Source organism: Hyposmocoma kahamanoa, unplaced genomic scaffold (genome assembly GCF_003589595.1).
Source record: "Hyposmocoma kahamanoa isolate Upper Pololo Valley unplaced genomic scaffold, ASM358959v1 99879, whole genome shotgun sequence".
NCBI classification, from domain to species: Eukaryota; Metazoa; Arthropoda; class Insecta; order Lepidoptera; family Cosmopterigidae; genus Hyposmocoma; species Hyposmocoma kahamanoa.
The window spans coordinates 1,580,880-1,605,368 of record NW_020656077.1 but is presented as its reverse complement, the minus strand read 5'-3'; the positions used below and the strand labels follow the sequence as shown (position 1 = coordinate 1,605,368).

General features: G+C 35.9%; 1 protein-coding gene across 4 annotated transcripts in view; it reads right to left on the bottom strand.

Annotated features, from left to right (window-relative positions):
- The window catches only part of LOC113239499 (LIM domain only protein 7), a 112,959-nt gene extending 89,447 nt beyond the window's left edge, over positions 1–23,512 (bottom strand). For 3 of the 4 annotated variants that reach the window (XM_026476530.1, XM_026476533.1, XM_026476534.1), the window contains exons 1-2: positions 23,247–23,512; positions 8,319–8,354 (exon numbers count right to left, since the gene is read on the bottom strand). The gene's annotated coding sequence lies outside the window, so the exon portion shown is untranslated. The remainder of the gene's footprint in view (positions 1–8,318; positions 8,355–23,246) is intronic. The other variant, XM_026476531.1, reaches the window with a different exon arrangement.
- Positions 23,513–24,489: the final 977 nt, after the last annotated feature.

Below are 24,489 nucleotides of genomic sequence, written 5' to 3'. Positions count from 1 at the left end.
ATGACTTCTTTTTATTTTCCCGATATGGAGTTGCACGCTCCACAGTCAACCCGTGACCATGGAGCGTGCAACCGTTCCGAAATATCGGGAAAATAAAAAGAAGTCATACCGTGGTAAGAAACCTGATACTAGTGATAATCATTTATCGTAGATCGAGATTACCTGTAAGAGCTAAACGGGTCACTACCACGGATTTTTGTCATCCAAGTACGCAGAAGCAGTAACGTGAATATAATTGAAATCGTTAGGAGGCGATCCAAGATTTTGAGTACTTTCACAAAGTTTTAACAATTTTAAGATTTATCTTAAGTGTATGTAATTTCTTATTATTTTTGTAATTTTTTTATGTTTAGTAGAAATATTTTAGCTTTTTCATATTGTTCGTATTTTATTATTACAGGTTAGTTCTGTTCAGTCAATCGTGTATTTTTTACATTGAGTATGTTGTGTACAACTATTACGGTCGCCAAGGATAGTGCTGATTATGGAATTTTGAGTAAATATAACTTATGTATCCGTGATGTACGCGATGTATACGAGTACATACAAGTTTAAGCAGCAGTAGAGCTCCTTGTGAAGAGTCTGTCTCGGGAAGTGCTGCCACCTTATTTATTTCTGCCGTCAAGCAGTAATGTGAGCATTACTGCGTTCCGGTTTTGAAGGGTTACAGAGTGGCGGCGGCCGCGGGTGCGTGTAGATAAAATGTACGTAGACAGTCCTTGCTTCACAGTGACCTATTAATAATATTAATAGATCTATTGGCTCGGTTCGCCCGTATCTTTCAGTGCTTGGTCTAGCGTCTAGCGTCTGTTTGCGATTTCGACGTGTGGATCTACACGCTCGTAGCCCCTTCGGCACTATGTAAGCGAAGACGCCAAGACCCGCGCGCCCGCACCGTCGCCGCGCCCGCACATTCGCTCTGAATCAACCCTAAGGGTGCTAGCGAAATTACATACATATGGGGCTTGTCAACTTATCTCTCAGGGTGACGGCGCAGTGGCAGTGCCTCTCTGATCTTTGGGATTCAAAGTTACGAGTGGCACTGTAACTGACATGGATAGGCGTGTCGCTTACCACCAAGCGCATGACTAGTTCGTCTCGTTGCTCAATATAATAATAATAATAAAATATATGTATATATTTCTTATCTGTTTATTTATTTATTGTTGAGTTCTGTATTGTTGTCAGTGGCTCACTCGCCCCGGGCTTGCTGAAAATCAGCGCCACGAAACGGTTTAAATAAAGCCGTTTGTGGCTAAAGCTGAGCGAGTCCCGATTGCACCAGTCGCGACGCGCATGACGGTGAATTAAGTACTGCATTATTGTTTTAATTCAGTAATCAGTATCAATAGTTTTTTTTTATTGTTGTAAAAGATTAATTTGAATTGTTATTATTATTATTATTGTTCCTCTGTAGACAAAACGTCTATGCTTGTGTAATAAACAGTTTTCTTTATTTCTTTCTATATACTTCAGGCTCTTTTCCCATAAAGGTAGTCAAAACACTTTTTTTTTATAAAACTTCGTGACGGGCACGGCTGAGACCCTGAAACTTAAGTTGACAGGTCCCTTGTGCCTGTAATTTCACCAGCACGCTTACCGTTCGAAACCAGAAAGCAGTAATACTCACATTACTGCTTGGCGGCAGAAATAGGTAAGGTGGCAGTAGTTTCCTGGACGAACGCCTTCACAAGGAACTGTAGTGCAACTTATTATCACCTTCCATTTACCATGATCCTGACACACATCCTTTGCCTGATCACCACGCATCAGTGCATTCATACATGTTCGTCGATTAAGGGTGCAATTGGCCTGCCTTTCTTTCTTATAAATTATTTCATTTAATATGAAATAAATAATTATACGAACATTTACATGACGCTCTCACAACAGCTATTACGTACTTACATATAAGTAAGCCACGTATAGCGGAATGTAATAGCAGATAGGTATATAAGGTGCACATAGTATATGTATGTAATATTTTACGGCACCAGCCGACACTGCAAGGTCATAAGCGCACGCCTGTCACGCATTCCTTCAGCTAATTTAGTTTAAGTAACTTTGAATGATGTTCGTGTTTTCCATGTCAATAGTTTTAGCTGTAGCAAGATATTTACATTACGAATTCTACCAACGACTTGAAAATTACAAATTGGCGAAAGCCCTACTTGCCAGAATAATTTTGTTTGTACAATGTAACCAATTTAGTTGAATACCACTTGAATAGCTTCTTTGACAGGCCTAAAATGAATACCATCTTTTCATTCGGAGGAGTTTCAAGATTGCAATACAATTTTTAATATGGAAATATTGCTGTGTCATCATCATCATTATCAGCCTATCTCAATCCACTGCTGCACATAGGCCTCTCCCAACATTGCTGTGTAATAAGTATAAAAAGGTAAACATCGTACCTATTCGATATAAAAGCGCAAGAAACAAAGTGACGTCGGCAGTTTTGGGTTGTTTGAAATTCAATGAGATCACGTGACAATGCCAATGCCTGGCAGATATATAAATACCACGAGCGTCAAGAGATAATATGTTTACAATCTCAGGTATGATCTTCACAACTGCGGTCGGCTGAAGAGGTTCTTCCAAAAATAAATACCTTACTGCTGCCTAATCGTTGGCGTTCTTGTTAGCCGGCAACATACATCGAAACTGAAACCGGTCCAAGCCTATTGGCCCTGTTAAGGAAAAAAATAACCTTTTCGTAACCTACAAATTTAAAAATTATGGTGAAATAATAATGTTACATAATTGAAAACATAATTTTAACTGAAGCCCCATTATTTATTAAATTCACATTTACAACAAAATCTGAAATTGTCTAGCGATTTAACAACAAGCCGCGCCGCCCGCAGCCCTGTCAGTCGCCATCGGGCGTTTGTCGAAGTCGGATTTGTGCCAAATTTCCTCCGTCTGTTCTTCAGGCGACTGCCAAACCTCACCTCCTGAAACCTAAACTCTAGACTCGCGTTATAATATACGCGAAATACCTCGCCTTAATGTGTGCTTTCAATTTGCATTTTTTTATTCGGGAAATAAACAGCGTTTATTATTATTATTAATAACTTTCCAAATTCTCTTTAGCTTGTACTACAGTTTATATATTTTACACTAAGTGAAGGTAAAGTGTAGTAAACATGCAACTATACTACTGAGTAGCTATCATGTCCACATAATTATCTAAGCCATCAAGTGGCAAATTAGCAGCCCCACTAATTATGACTTATAAGTGACCGGTCACGGTCCGTTATGGAAACGGTAACTTCTTAGGTTCATTGTCATTGTATGGCAGTCCTAGGAAGACTGATAACAAACTTTATCTCAATTATATAACATTGATTGTATAAATAATGTATGAATAATGTATGAATAATGCTAGTATATTACGTGTGTCGTAAGAGGGTCGGCTAAGGCCAAGCCAAAAATACATGTAACCGTTGTAAGTGTAACTGTAACGCGATTGTTACTGCTAAGTCTACTTGTCATAATAATTTTCGCTTTATTCAAACTTATACGTCAGTGATAAAACAATCGTTTACAACATATTATTTTTTTTTTGTAGTAGACTCAACATTTCTAACGATGAGAACTACCTACACAAGAGTCTATTTGCAAATTCAAGAGTATGAATTTCACCGCCCGAATTGTGTAGTATAGGTTCCACCATCAGAATTTATATAATACAAGTCCATTCAGCACTCTTGTGCCCCTTGTTAACTAATACCTGTACGAGGGAAGATCTGGGGCCTTACCATGAACTCTTATTACGATTCAGTTAAGGACCTAAAGTGAATCGTTGTGAGACGGCGCTACGTGAAGTGTATATGACCATCCCGCATTTTTCTCGTGACGAACCTATACTGAACTGTAATAAGAGTTCCATGGTAAGGCCCTAGGGGCCTGCACGCGGCCACGATTATTAGCGCAGTCAAAATGGCGTCATAGTATTCAGTCATTAGAGTACTAAAATAAATGAAGCATCGACATGATATGAAGATTTTTAGTGTAGGAAAAAATTACACAATCCTGTAGTCAGTACACCCACACTAGATCCGTAGTATAGGTCGACTCACACAGTGGCCGCACGCACCGTTAGAAGCGGGTATTTGGGTCGGCGCACGCGCTCGCCCGCTACAGTATGCCACGGCGATTCTGTTCCGAGTTTCCAGACTTAGCGGGAGTGAAAATTAAAATAAATTTAGTTAATCTTGGTAATACTCCTCTCCTTTGTAGAATAAAAGTAACTTCATATTTACATGAATAGACAAAAGTCCTGATTTTCATTAACATTTGTTTTGAAAAAAAAAAGAACAGCTATTTAAATAATACTATTATATTAGTTACCCGTAACAAAATCATAAAAATGCGTCTTTGACCTATTCAGAAAAAGAACCACGCAGTGTGGAAGTCATTTTATCGCTACTTTTCTATAACTTGTGTCATATCAGAGGACGGTAATCTAGGATGTTATATGTAATGTACGTGACATCTCTGTGATTGTGACGGAATGTTATCGATTTTATAATGGACACACTGTTTCGTGTTGTAATGTATGCGCGACAACGCGCCAATCAATTGTTGTTGGTGTAAACTAAATAGGATTTCATTTACCGTAAAGGAATAAGTAATAGATAAAAATACACATCAAATGCACAAGCCATTTTAAAAACTTAGTTTTCCGTAACCAAGCCTGTGGCGTTCTTACAATAATTCTATTTTATTAGGGAGCTTACAACTACTTTTACAAAATGGATATATTTATGATCAATCCATGCTTAAATAAAAGCTTCCGAACATAAAAATAAAACATTACAATAACAGGAACTAATGCATCTACGAAAACACAATAATCGCCATATCAGTCACTCGATAAGAAGTTATTAGTAATAGCGTATAACGCTATTGCAGGAAAGGCCTAGACGTCGGTCGTAGTCATTGAGTTGGTTAAATAATGTTAAAGACCTTGGAGATAACTATTAATTTTCGAATTAGTACGGCTAAATGAAACATGGAAAAGCTGCTGAAATAATTACTGTCAAATAAGTAATATTCAACAAAATTAAAAGACAAGTATCCAGCATGAAACTTCATTCGCATCACGCGTCTTTTCATTTGGTCAAGTATTGCTTATTTGGCAGTAATTGTTTCGGACGGATGTCGGACGGAGATCGAGAGTAGCCCCCCTGATACGAAGCGGACATAGTACGCAAGCGTTCTTACACAACTGAACAAATGTTAAGAGTTTCGTTAATAAGATTACAATGCAATTAGAGAGCCATACCAAAAAATATTGGTACTATTTTGGGCATCTAAGAATAGGACTCAATATCGTTCAGTCGGCGCGATTTACAACCTAATATCTAGATCGCGGTTGGTACAATTTTTAGTTAATACAATTTTATAAAATAAGTTAATTTTCGCCCTATCCAGAACAACCATACGCAAATTTTTAACCCCCATCCAAAAAATGGGTGATATAGATTTCAAGCTATTGTCTGTGTAGGTGTGTTTTTCTGTATTACTACATGTGACGTCGTCGCTCCCAAACGGATGGACTGATCTTCAGCGCTTTTTGTCATTAGAAGGTTATTTTAATCAGGATGGTCCTTAGTTGTGCTAATTTTAAATAATCAATCAGTTGTGTACAGTGTCAATAGCAGGATTTTGTACGTTTGGTATTCAGCTAAAAGTTAAGAGTAATGGTTTGTCAGTGGCTAACCACCGAGCTACTATACAACTGCCATTGCATTTTGTTGGTATTTTGCTCTTCAATGGCGAGTCGATGTCACATCCATGTACTAATTATTTCATATAAAAAAATTCATTTAATTTGAAGACTAAATTGCTGATTCAACGGGTCAAAAATTAAGATAAGCATAGTAATTTCCATGATAGTTTTAGTAAGGCAACATCGACCGTTAGTTATTGAATAAATGAATGCCATCACTGCCGTTCCACTGGGACATTCCATTGAGACTCAACTGCCACTGCAACTAGATAGTAGCAGAATAACAAATATTATCATAATTGCAATAACATTTCAGTGGAGTTACAGTAGAATTACAATTGGTTCCAAGAAAATTAGCACACATAGGGTCCTGTGGGCCTACCACAACCGCTTAGAACAATATTACTTTAACTTACATTGACTTTTCGTACCACGACGCGCTTAAAGTAAGCTTATTACAATGTTAAAACTATGATGTTTTATTGGCAGCTTTGTGACTATTCATTCACTCAGTTCGTACTATGACGCGGCTATAACATTAAAGTAATATTGTCGTTATGTCAAATTTAGCAATCTTAAAATATATAATAGTTACACGGATACAAAGAAAACAATATTATTTTCGAATTTCTTGTCTAAATATTGAATTGTAAAATAATATGCTTAAAAATTAAGTTGAAGTAATTTATTTACATATATCTCTCCAATATTTTGTTTATTTTTTATTTAATAGCACATGGGAAATAATTTCTCGTAAAATAAAAGTACGCGATGTTTATTTCGTAAAATTATGACATCGCCATCTATATGCTCCTTGGGGAAACTAACAGTTGACACTACACTATGTTTCCGAATTCACAACGCGACTATCAAGACTCAGTTTGTTTTATTTATTTTTCTTCATGAAAATACGGAATAATAATTGGAAACAACGTAATTTTAATAGATTTCATTATTACATACTTTACTTTTTTTAGCAGTTATAATTCTCTGAATGTAAATAACATTAAGTACTTTAGCATTATACTACGATAACACGATTCGGAACATCAAAAAAGAAAGAGATGGCATTATACAGTTCATATAGCGTTATTTCTTTCCTATTTTTAGTAAGGAATAGACAATATTGGGAAATCATTCGTTCTTTCAGTCACTTTAGCAATAATACATTACTTGGTTGATAGGTTTGCCGTGATACGAAAATAAGTAATATTACAATAAGCTTACTTTATGCTTACATTGAAATAAGATTTTTTTGGAAAGGTTATGGTAGGCCCCCAGGTCGTATTTTGCATACTTACTACATTTTATATTGTATCATAATCCAACAAATACGGTTATTGAAATGAATCACTTTTGTAAACTTACTTTTACTACTTACTTACTTTATTTGTCATACCTTTTCACAATAAATTAAAATACCATAGTTAAAGTTGTTATTGTTGAGATTTTTTTTAATATTAGTTTTACGGCATCGGAATAAATCCATCAAGCCAAATCTTCAACAATTTTTTTTTTTTCATATCTTTTTAAATACTGTGTCTAGGAGACTTTCTTCTTTTAATATATTTCAAGTATTTGAAGGTATATACATTTCTTCAATGGTGGAAAGAATGTATGCATATATTTTTTCCACGTTCATAAGTCTTCATATACTGCAGTAAAGTTGGCAAGTGTCGGGTGTTGAGAAATTTGAATTACAGACGACATTTTACTTTTATATCGGTGTTGCTAATTAATATTTCTTAATGTCATAGACTGTCATAACTATAAGCTTTGCTTGTAATCTGCCATCATCTTTTGGTAATTATTGTGGGTCATAGCCAACACCGCTAATTAAAAACCTTATTCCTCGATGAGGTTTGGCGATTTCGGCGGGAAGAAATTTATATAAATAAGCGCTGAATCTTTTGTATCCGATCTTTTCCCTCTGTACTCTGAGTGGAGAAATAAACCATCACAAGCGAATTACGTTTTATTTAATACTTTCTTCTGATGTTGCAACCAGGTCAGTCTGTAGACTACCCGACTTTTAAACTACTTATTAAACTCTAGACTCATTAAATTGGTCTTGACAAGTTGTCAGCTTACAGATGGTGACTTTATTAACTTTTAACCGACCTTAAAAAGGGGAGGTCCTCAATTGGACTGTATTTTTTTGTATGTGTGTTGGCATTTGTGAACCGATTTTGATGATTCTTTGTTGAAAAGAACCTCAGTATTGATCCCATTTAAATTTGAAGAAAATATTCCACTTCTAAGGGTGGCAAACTAGGTGATGAATTCGGTTTCACGCACTTTCCGGAAACCATTTTCAATAAAACTTGGCAAATAGATGTAATTCAAAGAACTTTAGAGGTCGGTTTTTTTAGTACCTACTCTGTACTGAGATTACAGAGTATACTGTTCTGTACCGGAGTTATTAAAATTTTAATTTAAGTTTTTTTGATAGAACTTTTTAATAACGTTAAACTAATCAGATGCAAAAGTAATGTCTACACGTCTACAGTATTATTTTGATGAACCATCAACAAAATTAGCAGAGTATAGATTTCATAATCATAAATTGACTAACCAAAATATAAGCGATGTAATTGTCCAAAGCTGGCACCTGAAAAAGAAAGAGTTAACGATTCAATTATACAGGTCCCTCAAACACAAATATTGTTGACAATTATTATTGACCGTCAGAGACGTTTTGATGGATTTGTTAGGTTGGTGCACCTAGCAAAGGTTGGTTCAAATCCGGCCGGATCGAAGAAATTTTTTTTAAGTGTTTGATCTTTGTATTAATAATTATAACAAACTAATGGAGTGATTTCACAGAAATAAGTTAATATCACGTTGGTCAAACATCGTAACATTCATAACTTAAAAATTACAATTATTATTGACTATAGGCAATTTCGTTCTATTTCTGTGCACACAATTAATAATTACACGTAGTTATCATCGCTTGATCTCTGAATCTGTCACTAAGCTATAAAAACAAAAACGATCAACTTGGGATACCAACATGAGAAAGTACTATTAATATAATAATAATAATAACGCACACTCAACATATCCCCGTACTAGGGAAACCCTGTGTCGCGGGTGCCATGGACACACACATAGACAACCACAAATTACACCCAAACTCACGAGAGAAATAAATGTTATTAAATATTGACAGTGAACTATCTTAGAAAATCGTATTCTGCAAGTAGAAGAGATAAGTGGCTATTAACGTTGAGTCGACTAATTCAAATGAATGACTAAAGCACAATTTACCACTGGTAATTGTCCTGTGACAAGGTCCGGGAGGCAGCATACAAAGTGAGAGATGCGTTCCGAATCCGCAACTATTAAACCAATTACTCTACTGGCCGGTGACGGAGTGGCAGCGGGAGATAAAAACGAGACAGTCGCACGCACTCGCGATGTAAGCCACTAGGTTTCGGCCGAAGAAGGTGAGAGTCAGGATAAAAAACTTATTTCTGACATGGGAAAGGTCGAATTAGATAAGTACACAACTTTAAACCAAATTATCTATAAATAGAGAACTTATACAGGATATTAAAGTTTCTTACTGGAGAATATGGGCCTAGCTTTTAACACAAATCCAAATAACTTTTATTTTAAATAAAATCAATCAATGGCATTCGTGCTCCAAATGCACCATCGCGATCACGAAGTGTTTAACCAGTATATTAACTGTTAACAATAAAAAATATATCGTGAATCGCACGCGCAGTCCTCTATGGGTCAATCCGCGTGACGAATTGTACAACACGAGTGCCCCAAAGGCCTGGTTACGCGAAATCATTGCAAAGTCCCAATACAAGGCGACGTTATATTACAAGCAAAAGTGGAATTTAGCACCGTTCTTTTCATAACGATCGCAAGTCTCGAAAAGTAATGTATTTTATCTAATTCCTGTGTGAAGAGAATACTACAAATCCCGTCTTCAAAAAAAATTTAACGACTTATCTATCAGTCAGTAAGAGGCAACCGCTAGCACACAGCCGTTCGGAGTCCACTGTACGAAATAAATTCCATTAAAACTAATTGCGTGTGACTTATGCAAATTACTGTTAGACGAAATTTGTCGGCATTACGAGTGTTTGTCACGACACTGATATGTGTTAATATATTCTCGAAAACACGTTGAATGTTCAATGTTGTTGGTTATGTTTAGTACAACATGCCATACACAAACAGGGAGAAGATATGTATAAATAAAAGGATGTACGTACATTGTACATACCAAATGAAGAAAAACTTAACAATTTGCAACTCGTTAGCAAAACAACCATTTCGCAAACTTGCTCGCAATGAAATATTTCGTTTTTCAGTTGCGAACGAGTACCAGTATGTGTACTCCGGGTAATGTACACTCCTTTTTTGTCTAGCAGAAGTCACGCCTGTCCTGTACCAGATCGAACTAATTAACTAGCGTATTTTTTTTACAGTCGGGACAGCTCGTGTCACTCGTGACTTGTAATAATTTTATTCGAGTTGTTTCTCGTGAAAAGTATGTTAATATGTCTGACATTTTCGTATCACACCAGCCCACGAACTTAGTAGGATTTATACGAAACTATACGACCATTGCCTTCTCACAGTGTTTATTTATGATTTTTTGAAAAAATATTACAACAACATAATGAAACGTGAAAAGCCCTCAAATGGAACTAGCCATAATTGCATAACAAAATTAGCATATATGAAAACAAATAAAACACATTGGTGATATTCGGAACCTTATTTCGACTGAAGTTGGGGAAAGAAAGGGAAAAAAGATTAGAAATCTGGAATTACGCTCGGGACACCCTCAAAAATTCCTCCAAAAACTTGCGTTTGGTTTTTGTCCTCCCAATCGACAGAATTTTTCACTTTTTTAAATTCATTTCTCGGTCACCATGGTGGTACTTTAAATTTAATTATCACTTAGGATTTTCTAAAGATTGCCAAATAGACAAAACTTAAATTGAATTGTGGAACATCCTAATCTCAGTGCTATTTAGAAACTAAAACCACTCTGTATTGTGTGTCTTTTGTGACAGTAATTCATATCAAACAAAGGAGAAGTAGATCGTGGGAGGACTATGTCGACAATAACACCAACTTAAAAACCTGTTTCTAACGTACACCGTGAGATTAATTCACATTTGTCAAAATGGTAATGAATTCAGTGACTTATTCCATTAAATTGGAACTGAGCGAATCCTGCTATTAGAAATGTTTAAAGCTTAAAACCGAATCACAAGACGGGTTTGTTGATTGTATGATTTAAATTATTTAAACGAAACGTGTTTCGTACATCTTTCGTATTTAATTTGCAACATCTTTTATGGTTCCTAATAATTAAAAATACATATATGTAAGTATATGGTTAATGTCAAACAGCATTAAGCTAGAAAATGGTATGCAGCTTAGGATTCACTTCACTGCTTCTTAATAATTTTATAACATATCAATCAACGCGTATCTTAAGTATCTATCCTGACTTGGTGACGGCTTATGACTCAAAAACGTTCAAACTTGATCGATGGCTTAAACATCGCCAGTGAAAGCATGTTTTTTACAATAGGTAAAAGTTGTTCGGGTACAAATTCAAATGACACTGCTAACTAAACGATCATTCTAGTTTTAGCACAAAAAACCTGAGCAGGAGGTAGAGAGAAATCAAAGTGAAATTATAACTAGAAGAAAGTTTAGATTCAGTTCATTACTATGTGCACAATAGCGTAAATAACGTCCGTAATGAACAAACAAACATTCTCCAAATAATTTCCAACGCTATACTTAACGTCTAGAGGACACATTTTTGTTACTAATTACTGTCAGCACCTTGAGTTTATGACCCAGAGACTAAAAAACTGTTCACAAAACACAAATTAATAGTCGTAACCACACATGTCTGCAAACTATCGTAATACGACGTATTTATTTTGACATCGGATTAACGAGCGCAGCGGCATTCCAATTCACGCCATTTTTGGGACCTAGTAATCGTTATGAAAGTCGCTTTTAGCTGGTATTAAAATAACATTAATACTGACGTGCTTGGTATGCGTTTCTGATACTGACTAATTATAATTTACTGTTTGATCTTGATTTAGTGAATATTTAGGTGACGGTATTTGTAACGCAGTCTTATTATTTAGGAATTAAATACAGAAATATGTTTTAAAAGATGATAATTCCAGATTTTTAATCCAAGGCCAGGAAGGAAAGTTCCTTCATGAATTTTGAAAGGTTATTTGATACGTCTAACAAAAATAAAATAACGCGTTAACTCGTGTGAACATTGTTTTTTAAGAGATGACATGAACTCAGTATACGTACGTTTGCCAAATTTCTTTCCCGGCCTTGCGGTGGCATTGAACCTGATAGTATTTTTTAAACTACGTTATAACGAAAATGTGCCACTCGAATTACACATGCTAGTTTATGTAGTGGTGGCAGTACAAAATAACATCGACATTTGCGTTTTATATAGATTCGTGAAATGAGGACGTGGATGTTACACAAGTATGCTGTCAATTTTAAAATATATGAAGAAAACTTTAGCAGCATTCCAGCTCCTTGTGAAAGAGTTCGTCCAGGGAAGTACTGCCGCCAAGCCTAAGCAAGTACCTAATGGTTTTGAAATGTAAGGGTGCTGGTGAAATTACAGGCACATGGGACTGGGCAACTTATGTCTCAGGGTGATGGGCGCAGTGGCAGTGCCCCTCAGATCTTTGCGATTTAAAAGTAGCACTTCAACTGTTAGGACAGGCGTGTAGCTTACCATCAGGCGCATGACTTGTTCGTCCCATTACTTGACATTATAAAAATTAAAAAATCTTAAAAACGTCAAGTCAAACTCGATTCAATAATCAGCTCCGGTACGACAGCGGTAGGTAATAATATAGTCTTCAAAAAGCCTACCCTAAGTCTCTAAATTTTTTATGGCATTCGCAATTAAAATATTCTACGAGTTTCCGTCGAAAATTGACGTGATGAATCAAATTATGGATCAATGGCTATTGTTTTAAATCTGGGGCGGACTGTTACAATAGAACATTTTCATTCTACAGAGCGCCGGTTGTCGGGTGCACGCTAAAATATGTGCAATGTGGTCGACAGCTTTGTTTGACAAGTTGCCAATTTCCACGTGCATGCTGACCGAAAATCGTACCGGTGAAGGTTAGTGAAACGTTTCGATTGTGAAAGCAACCATATGTTATGAATGGAAGTGTGTGTTTTTGTTCACGTTGCGATGTATTAAAATTTATCTACATCCCAAACGCACCGACTGTACCTAGTTGAAACACAAATACAATATTTTGCGGGGTACAAAATAAAACCCACAAATGTTGTTAAATATTCATAGAGTCATCCATAAACGCGCACAAAGCGCAGCAAGAGGCGCAGACGCATTCTGAGAGCGCATTAGTGATGCAGAACGCAAAACCGTCATTATGCATTCTATCGAGCCGCACGCTACAAAAATGTCCTTGTTATAGAAAAAAAAATGCTGTTTGTACACGACTAGTAGTACATAGGTTTTTTTCAAACTTCTATCCCCGACAGTATTATCGACATAAGTTGTCAGCACTAATACCTTTTCCTCGAAGAAACGGTACTGCAAAAACAGCCAACATAATATTATTACTACTTAGCCCAAAACAATCAAAAGTCCACCTTATCTGTAAGTGTTTGGGGTGTATTCATTAAGTTTCGCTCCCTTTTCGACCAAAAAGGTAAACCATACCTACTGCTTAAGAATATAAGCATATTTTAGCGTGGCAGCATTAATTAATAGTATGTAAGTACGTGCCCAACAGCTGTTTTGTCTGGGTGCTGCTTTTTGTTTTACAACACCAAGGTCGGACAAAGAAACTTTAGTGTGAAGTTCTTTGTTGTATCAATAAGGTTTGATGCACAACTCTGTTCTTTCAATTACAATAACATCTCTAGGCTATTAAAATAATATAGAGCAGCTACAGAGTTTTATAACATAAATTATTTTTACAGCATAACATAAACTCCAAATACAAGAGGAATCGAATCCACAAACGGGATCCTGGTACCTTGCCAACGAAAATTAAAATCTCAAACCTTTCCATGACTTTTTTTTTAAACTTGTGAGTGTTAAATTACACTAAATCCTATTTTATAGATGTTCCCACAGGTTAAAATGTAATCACGCGCAAGAAAATGGCCGACTCGCGTGAATTGACCGACCAAAATGTAAAGATCCATACGGCCCCCCGCGCTCACATGATGCGGGTGCTCAGAGGAGAATCGTAGAATAAAATTGAAGATCTTGTTTGGCTGGCGGTAGAAAAGAGTGGTCATTAGACCGATGAGCCGTGCCTTCCGGATTTTACTTGCATTGTTTAAGATTTCTCACATTAACAACGTTACGAACGTGCTGCAACAAAGTTTAAACCCTTACGGATGTTCGGAGGTTGAAACTATACTGTAATCAGGCAATCGTACAAGTGCTTTAAGAGAAAGGCATCATCACACCTCTGGCTGAGTTAAACTTGTATATCTAAATTAAAATAGTGTTTGGGCAATTTTCAGGTCAGTTTTGTTTACCTATAATATCGGTGGCAATTTTTATTATTCTATTATTCTAGAATATTATCATGAAGTACTATTTAATATTTGAGTGTAGTAATCAGAAATATTATTTAACAACTATTTAAAGATGGTATACTTGAATAGAATACTTAAATAATAAAAATGCTTTCGAAATAAGGTAGAGTAGTATACGATAGTCCGAGAATCAAAAGTAGAAGGCAAAGATTTTTTTTCAAGCCGGCTCCCGCTGGTTATATACTCGATGCCTACACTAAACATTAAGTATATACGGAACACACCCGCAGGAGATCCTGCTAATTATTTATAGGTGCCTAGTCAAAAAAATAAACAAATTAAAAAAGGTATTTTTTATTTAATTTCTTATTTAGGACAGCTATTTTAAAAGTAACTTTCGAGGAAATTCAGCAAAACGGTTCATGACGTCTTCCGTGATAGAATCGCCCATAGCGTTAATAAATGTTCTATGTACACTGAGCATACAAAGCCCATTTTATCTGTTTTCTATCATAGTTGATCTCAGCCACGTTTTCACACGTCTGAGTGTGTTGAATGACCTTTCAATTGTAACACTGGAATAATTAATTAATTATAATTAATTCATTAACGCATGTTATATTTTATTTCAAAATGAGAACTTTTATCGACAACAGTAGATAGTATGGCGGTATACAAAATCCCTCAGCAACTGCCCTTCCATGTCGCGGAGTTGTATTATACGGACTTCCCGCTTAGTAGTAGCCTAGTAGACGTTTAGAAGTAGCCTAACCTGAAAATTACCCATGTATAGATGATTCGACAAAATGTACCTATTTATGTAGGTGGTTTTCTCGTATTATAATGCCGATTTCTAACTTGCAATAACAGTGACTAATGTAACGAAAGTAAAGATTCAAATAGTGGAAATAATTAAAACTATATTTGTATGGATATGACATTGGCCAAGTGAGGCGTAGTTGTAAATACAAGATCACATAAAAACTGAACCGGTGCGTATGCATTGTTAAAATACGAGCACGTTACATAGATAGGTACGCCTGTTTGTTATGAACAATGCAAATTCCAGTTACATAGGTATGGAACGGGCGCGACAGGTTAAATAACTTCTAGATGACGTAACTACGCCTTAATAGCAAAGTAAATTAACTTAGGTTTCGTTACACAGAAGAAAACCATAGTCGTTGGAAACCAGAGTTTTCAAATTAGTCAATGGCGGCGATGACAAAGTAAATGGACACTATATTTACAGTACAGTAAAGTTGATATTAGATAACATAACATTGATTTTGCGAAGAAAACAACTTTCACGTAATAAAACCCGCTTTAATGCAAACGTCTCGCTATTAAAGATAATCAGCGTCATCTTATTTATGTAAAGTTGTAATCTAATTAAGAAATGGGCGGATCGAACTTGATATTTCCGAAATTCCAATAAACAAAGGACACTTTGTAAAAAACTGTTCTGACGCAACATTTACTTATAAGATATAAATAAATATGACGTAACCCAGTTATAAATAATTTTATTGACTTTTATTTTGGTGTAATCTATATCAATGTGGTGGTATATGATAATTGATAAGTTTCTCCGCTTTGTAAAATCTAATACACACGCACTGAAGAGATATCACAGCGGCAAGCGATAGCGCGATTGGTTAACTCTGGTCCAGGAGCTTATAAGCCAGCCAAAGCAACAGAATCTCATTTCTCAACAATACACCGCTGCGGTGAGCGTTTTGCGCCTAGATTTTAGGCTTTGTTAAAAGATTTATTTACATATTATTACTAATACTAAGAAAAAACACGACCTATAAGGCCGTTGAAATATTTAATATAAAAATATATGCAGAATAAATCAATCAATTTATTTAACATATTTTTGTTGTATATTTATACATAAGTCGATGGTATTAGTGTAAAACAGCCCACAAAAGCGGACTTACCGACCTTGCCATTATGCCAAGCCTCTCACTGGGCAGCAATTAGGAGTTGTAGTGATGGATATAAAGTACGTTTTACTTTACGAATACTAAATATTTATATCTAGATCCTTTGCTATACGTTATGAGGTCAACAAACATAAATTGTTTTAGTAATGGTTTCGAACGTAGCTACTCTGGGTGGTAAACGTGATACAGCGATCTCTATAGTTTTAAATTTTGTTTACGGAACATAGAAAATAAAATCTATAACAAGCCATGGCCTCAACAGGAAGTTCACCATAACACGTGTTTACGGGAGAAGCAAACGTCTGCTTTAGGCTAATTTTAACTTCACCTGGCCAGCGCAGGCGCAAACACGCACCGAATGAATGGAAGTCTGACATCTGATTGAAAATTAAATGAACCAAAACCCACATCGGCTATAATAAAACAGTTTGAGTACGCTGTTAATCTGTCTTAAATTCTTTAGAGGTGAAAGTACCCACACCAACCCATTTTAAGGTTGTTATCTTAAACTTTATTGTTGTATGTTCTCCTCAAGTGGTTGGTTATTTACACTGTATCCAACGTTATTTCACCGTTTCAACCGTCCGTCATAATGTCAGATTCAAGAAAATATAATTTTTAACGTACCTTTTGACGGAGTTGAGTATAACATGCTATGTATCCATATTGTTTTTCATAGGTTTAGTTCGACATTACTTCAAATTGTACGTTTCTACTTATAATTTTAGTGGTGTGATTCGTGCCGTGGAGTAGTTATTGACATTAGAAAATAAAATCTGTGCGGTTAGGTTGACGAGGAACAAACACAGAGACTAACAAACGCCCACCCCTTCCGGCATTTAGTATGCACGCCGCCATTACCATGCTATGGGTCTGTGTTACTCGCATAGGTACACTAACAATTCACTGGAAATTGATATAAACAAAAAGCATAATACATTGGACGGACTAATGGAATTCTGACCGTGTAGTAAGTCTTAAATAAATACATGAGGGCTTAAAATAAATTAATAGAAAACATACACATACACGCATCGTAACAAACATAAACTTCTATGATATATCTAAACGGCTTATCATGAAACAGTTAAAAGTGCCTTAACACGTATTAAAAGAAACATTAAAACATAATGAAATGCTGTTATAAAATTAGGTATTTTCAAATCGGGTTTAAAAGGAACTGGCGATAAAGCCTGGAGCAAGTAACCTTAAGGCTTTATGGGTGATTAAAATATAATAAAATATAATTAGAATTTTGATATTTACTCATTGGAAAAAGTAAAATTATGCCTTTACTTGCAAGTTTACAGGTACTCAATTTCATTTGACATCGACAGTGGTATTTTTGATTCTATTTCATTTATTAATTCGAGTTGTCATCTTTAAAAAACATTGTTTTGTGCGAAAAAAATCCAACTCTGCGCTTAATGGCAAAGCGGCAAGTGTGGTGTGTTTTCAGCTATCTCTAAATATTTTCCACACACTGCTAGCGCGAGGCATTTGCTCAAATGCATTGCACAGTTGTTGAATAGAGACATTTGCTGCAAGTTCCCACAATGTAACCACAATATAACACCATGTGACAGCACTGTGGTAACAATACTATCGTTTATACGACTTTACGTCACCATGCATTGCAGTATAGCGTTTACTACGTTCTTAGCATACGTCCAATAAGATTTGTTCATCCGTCTCGATAATAAGTTTACAATCTATATACATTTATTTTTATTCTCTATGGGGTTTAGGAAAATATTGTGATTTTCTTCTAACTACGAAGATCGGGGTACTACGCATATGTACCAAAATAACAACGTTTTAGTTTCTTGTGTATGTGAACACGTGAACACAAGCGACATAAAAATACTATGTCACAATAGAAAGCCTGATTGCGAAAAACTAGCAGTCTCAAAATACATGCAGTAAGAATGCGTTCATGTTTAATTTTATTTGAAATGTATTCGTAACCGAAACGGGACCGCACTTCGTTAACGGCAACTTAACGATGTACAAGGAAGTTGTGACTAAGAGTTCCGAATAAGACAATATTCTGAGAAAAGAATTGGTTCAAGTCGATATTTTATGTCGGGTGAGATAATCGGGGTGGGCGTCACGTTGACACGCTGCTCCACCGCCAATCTTAATATTTCTTACAATAACATGTTTTTTTAACTACGGTAGGCAGAGACAACGAATCTCAGTTTGCCGCTAGCATACTAAATTTGCTTCACCAATTTGTACTGTAATATTTACCTATTATGCTTTAACCCCAAATGCGAGTATCGTGTGGTCCCGGCACTGGTAGCTTGTCAAAAATAATTAAAATGCGTTCTCTAAGTACATCTACAGTTTAATGAGACTTCGATCGAAAGCATTACTAACACATTATTATAATCTAAGTAGAATTTAATAAAAAAGACAAAGACAAAACGACTGTGTTAAAAACCTCATCAGATAAGTTCCTTTAATTCCATCATTCGAAGGTAGCTGTTGTTTCGATAGCACCTATGATAGCACTAAAGAAAGTGATTTTAAATGCTATGACAAATGATATGTTGTCGGGTGAAAGCTATGAATTTATTGTATGCAAAATTGGCTGCAAGGCAAGATTCGAGATTAGAGCGGCAAAATAATAAAGACATTACCAAAAATTTTTGTTCGTGTATTTATACATACATAAGACATTATAAATAAAAGCGCAAAATGAAGAAATCAACGTTACAATCGATAAATCAATCCCGCAATTAAGCGCACACCAATCAACAATTATTTCGAGGAAATACATACAACGATACCGATCAAGTGGTATCCGTCGACACTGGTTGATGATGGAAAAATGGCAGTCACCACACCCACAGACAATGGTTTCTTTCGGTAAGTACAGGGTGAATGCAGGACAAGTTTTATCACAAGAGAAATGCATCCATCTTCCTGTTAATTTCTCCACGCAAACTGTATACAGCCACTAGAATACTTGTAGTGTAGGAAGACGAAATTACTTCGAACTCCAGTAATTAAAATCCCAATTTGAAACACTAAGGAGGGACTACATTGGAAACAAAAATGAAGAATGGCGGCTCTGTATAAAAGAACGACGACAAAAAGAAATTAGTATTTAATTGTATGCAAAATGCGACATTTGCGAGGAGAAAGCATGAACCAATCAAGTTTTATGGGAAGCCAAGAGAGTATTGTAAATCCAACAAGGAGGTACCTACGAATACAATACGGTTACTCCATACGTGGTACTCTGTTTAAATTTCACAACTCGATCGTGTGAAATGTTTCTATGATTTTTATATTTAGCTGCTATTTATTAGCTATAAATAGCAGCTATAGCTATAGCTATTTATTTTTAGCTGGCGCTATCAGTAGTGAATTTACAAAATTATACTTTTATGTTGCGATGTAATAAACATTTTTTGACGAATTTTGGTATAAAGATAGATGGCAACTATGAGAAGGACGTAGGCTACTTTTTGGCACAAAAGTTAACCGGGATGAAAGTTTGCAAGGAGAACCAAGTCTACTCAAGTATACTCAAGTGAATATTACAGTTCTTGCGGGTAATCTCCATCTAAGATGTTTGAAATATATTTGTAAATGATAAAGTTCAATTTAAATATTAAATGTAAAACTTGACTTGCACGTTTACTAAATGAAACTTTTGTACAAGGTTAGTACACAAGTTACATTTAGTAAATTCGGTTACGGTACGTGCACATTCAGAAGTTCTTAAAATGCTACCATAATTGTGTATTTCCTAATCGGTTTTAATATAAAATATTCCTTTTTCGTGGTGCACTTTTTTTTCTAGTGACGGGACGAACAATTCGTGCGCCTGATGGTAAGCCTGTAAATGACAGTTGCAGTGCCACGCAGAGCTTTAGATCCCAAAGATCTGAGGGGCACTGTCACTGCGTCCTTCACTCTGAGACACAAGTTGCCAAGTCCCAAGTGCCTGTCATTTCACCACCCTTACCATTCAAAGCCGGAACGCGGTAATGCTAACATTACTACTTGGCGGCATTTGTGTAGACTCCGCTGACTACATACATTTTATAAAAAGTTTTAGTCAAGTTATTGACTAAAACTTATTAGCTATTATTATTTATTACGTCTACCACATGTGTCTCTATAACAGTACACAAAAATATAAAACGTCGTTAGACATTTCGTGACATGATTGTTTAAGAGATAATGATACAATAGTCATGTTATGCATGTATTAACTAAATCCGCGTTCCCTTTATCTCTAAGTTACTGATCTACGTGACAATTATTATCATAATGGCTATACAAATGACCACAAACACCTTGATTTTCTTACCTACTAAAGTCGTATTGCGTATGTATGGCCCAGTTTGTTATTGTTCTAAATAAATCTTTCAATGATTTTGAGTACTAGAAGCCATTGATACGTAGCATAAGATAGTTAATTATAAAACTAAGTAAGTTACCCGTTGAAACCAATGTGATCACTAAATGTAAATATCGCTTTTTTTAAATTTAAACTTATTTTCAGATGCCGTTCAGTCAAATGGCTTGACCTGCCGTGGGTTCGAATCTGGGCTCGTGCCTGTAAGAGTTTCGGAATTTATGTGCGAAATTCAATTATTAATTTAATAATATACAGGTAAGGTACCATAAAAGCTTAAATAAAAGTAAGCAATTTTTAAATTATATGAATAAAATTGGGTCCCCGCGGCAAGGTGCCCAAGATGCTGCTCCCCTATGTGTGGCTATGCAAATGCGTTGGGCACGGTAGCTGCCGGCCCTTGGGTTTCCCAGACAGTCTATCAATTTTTAGGATAAAATTTTGTACAGAATGACTCTCATCCCTTGTAGTATGGACCGACAACTGGGCGTCAGACATGTCACATGACGATAAGCTGGCGGAAAAAAATAAAAAGTAATAAGTACCAGGATTTCAACTCCGACTACCTATTCACAGCCTTTGGGGTCGAAACCCTTGGCCCGTGGGGTCCCAGTGCCCTTCATCTGTACGAAATTAAATTTGAAATTATCTATGACCTTTTCGGCAAACGAAAATATATTGATGAAACGTGCTCGTCGAAAAAGGTTCACAACCCTCGGAAACCGTGTGAAATCCTCGACCCGCATGGGGCCAGCGTGGCGGACCATGGCTTAACGTGTGACGTATAAATGGGTTGATCAAATATTTTCAGAAACATTAAAATTCCTTTTAAAAGATGCCTCGTCGTTTAGTGACGGTAATGGTTTGTACATGCGATATGTTAACGATACTTAATTAACTCATTAGTCATAAGTGTTGCTCACCGAATCCCATTAAAAACAATCTTCGGTACGTATCTATTCTTTGGCAAAGAATAAGGTAATGGCTATGACTTTTTCTCTTAGGGCATTTCTTACGCTTGTGGCTTTAAATATTATTAAAAATTCCTAGCATATTCCAACGATGCTGCTGGCACTTTCATTACTAATGCCTTAAATGGTAGAACAAATTAACATTGTTATGTCGCAACGGTACCCGATACCAAATGAGGATTGTTTTAACGGCGGCGGTGTGTCAAGGCAAATTTAGAATTGACCCGACACTTTTTGCGCTCTGCGAATTTCGCAATTGATGCAGTTAGCTCATTCAATACGTACGGTAACGCGAAACCCAGTTTACTTAATATACTTTTGTCAGTAAAAAATAAAAAACGTCTTATTATGTCCTGAGTGCACGTACCGTCGTCTTTAAGAATTTGAAACAGGGAGTCTACTTCCGTTCTTTATCCGACATCTGCCCGAAACAATTATTATCAAATAAGTAATATAATTAATACTTGACATTGGATTTGGTCGAATATTACTTCTTTGACAGTAATTCTTCGAAACGGGAGTACACCCCCTGAATTTTTCCTATACAAATTTCGCACTTTACATTGTGTTCTCCTATAGAATTCTATATTTTGTATGAAACAGCCCTGGAAGATAGGGTAACAAATACTTGGTAGTCGAAGTCAGGATTTTATTTTAAGTAACTAAATAAAGATGAAATTGCTTGTATTTGTATCTTTTGAGTACAAAATTATCAGTTTAATTGAAATCTGCAATAGCACACGTAGGATTGCAGATATAAAGGTTACAATTCAGAAGCAGACACAGGTTTATATTGCTCTTTTCTTAATGAGTACTACAAAATCTTGTCGGTATTTGACAACTAAATGTAAAAGTAAGTATACATAACAATCTGAGAGCTTTAATTGTTGAGAAATCATCAGAAAATTTCATTAAAAAATCTTTAATTAAGGTCCTATGTCACAATGAATTGGCACTTTAAATTTTTTTCAGATGAATTTTGGTTAGAGACTATCAAAAGTGCACATTAAATTGTAAAGTGACCATTGATCCTCCTGTACAGGTTTGAATTCTACAAAATATTCATAACTTCAGATAGAATGATAATAAATGATAATAGTTATCAGCCCTTATTGAACAATACATTGAATATTCAAACAGAAGTACCTGATGACGTGTTTGTGCCACTCAACTCCTGGCTATCGCAGGTGCTTACTTAAGAAATACAGTTTTACCACGTCATGTAGAACTCTCAAAAGATAAGTTATAAACACCGCCGCAAATTTTATCCGCAAACTCAAGAAATGCGGACCAAATCGACCACAATTAGTGAAAAAACTGGCGTCTCGAACCACTAAAATGCAAATTACCTTTGCCGACCGGTTCCAAATCAATTTGCTAATCTGAAGCGGACTTCCACATTACATCTCGAATGACCCAGGCACCAAGGGAGAGCCAATAAATTGCAAGATGCGACCTAGATCGACTGTTTTCTCGTAAGACCTATCTATGTCGACATCATTCAATAATTCGATTCGCCGACTAATACCTACTAGTTTTTTTCCGCGAACACGTACTTGACAGCCTCGAAGCCATGCCATGGCAGACCATGGAAAGTACAGTTAAAATAACTTTAGAATACTCACGCGACGAGAGGGCCGGCTCGCAGAGATGCTTAGAAGAGATTACGTTTATAGACACTGTTTTGTAACACACAGTTCCTTCAGTTCACTGGTAATGGGCACAAATAGTTTTTATTCACAGGTTTGTGTGTTATTTGTGAATGAACACGGGATAAATTACAGTTCTAAATATGCGGTTTACGGCTGGGGAACGGCGAACAACAAAACTTCCCTACTCACGTGCTACCAACGCGATGCAGCGCGGCGAGTGGCTGCCTTGGCTGACGCGGCGAACAAGCGAGTCGGGTAGACGGGTGCGACGCGCGGGAGGGTGAAACGTCAGATGGCACTCGCTCTCCCACTCACGTGCGTTCGAACTTCGAGTAAATTTTAGAGCGTTGTGTGGATAACTCAACTAAATAATTTCTTTTTTATAGTTTTCAGTATACACCAATACTAATAAGTTATACTCGTATAAGTAGTATTCTATGTATTTTATTTCATTTATTCTCTACTAATTTTTAAAAATTTATTAATCTTAGTTTAAAGTATTTTTAGAAGGTTTTCGCGATTGTTACCTACACTGATGAAATCATTTTTTTTTAATACCAAATGAAACTATTTTTTTCGGATTTAAATCGCGCTTAATTATTTTTTCACAAATAATAATTTTGTTAAACACGTGTAGCGTTAATTGGAATGTTTCTTAAAAAATTTAAAATAAGGAATATAATTAATAACTTTTGTAACAATATTGAAATATTGAGTGGTTTGCATTATTAGACATAACTGGTTGATGACTTCACCATCTCAGTCAGCCAGCTGTGATCATGGGACAGGGCCCGAAAGTCTAATTAGTTTGAAAAGCAAATAGATATATGCGACTTAGATTCATTTTAAATGTTAAAGTATTCTGGTCATCAATTCGTTAAAATAAAATTATTATACATAGGGCTCAACACTATAAGTTTCCGGTACTGGCTACTTACATAAACAGTATATAAAAAGTAATTACAACATTTGAAAATAGAACTCCTTGGCTGTAGAATATAGTTTGTTTCATCTGACTGTTACTTGGTTTTACATTGTGGTGTCATTTTAAAAATTGGTTGTCTACATCACCATGGATTTAACTCGTGAAAATTTTCAAAGTATGATTTTCTACGACTTTAAGTGTAATTTAACAGCTCAGCGGAGCTTCGCTCGGCTTCAAACTGCTTTTGGCGACGAAGCACCATGCAAGACGACTATTTATAGCTGGTTTGCA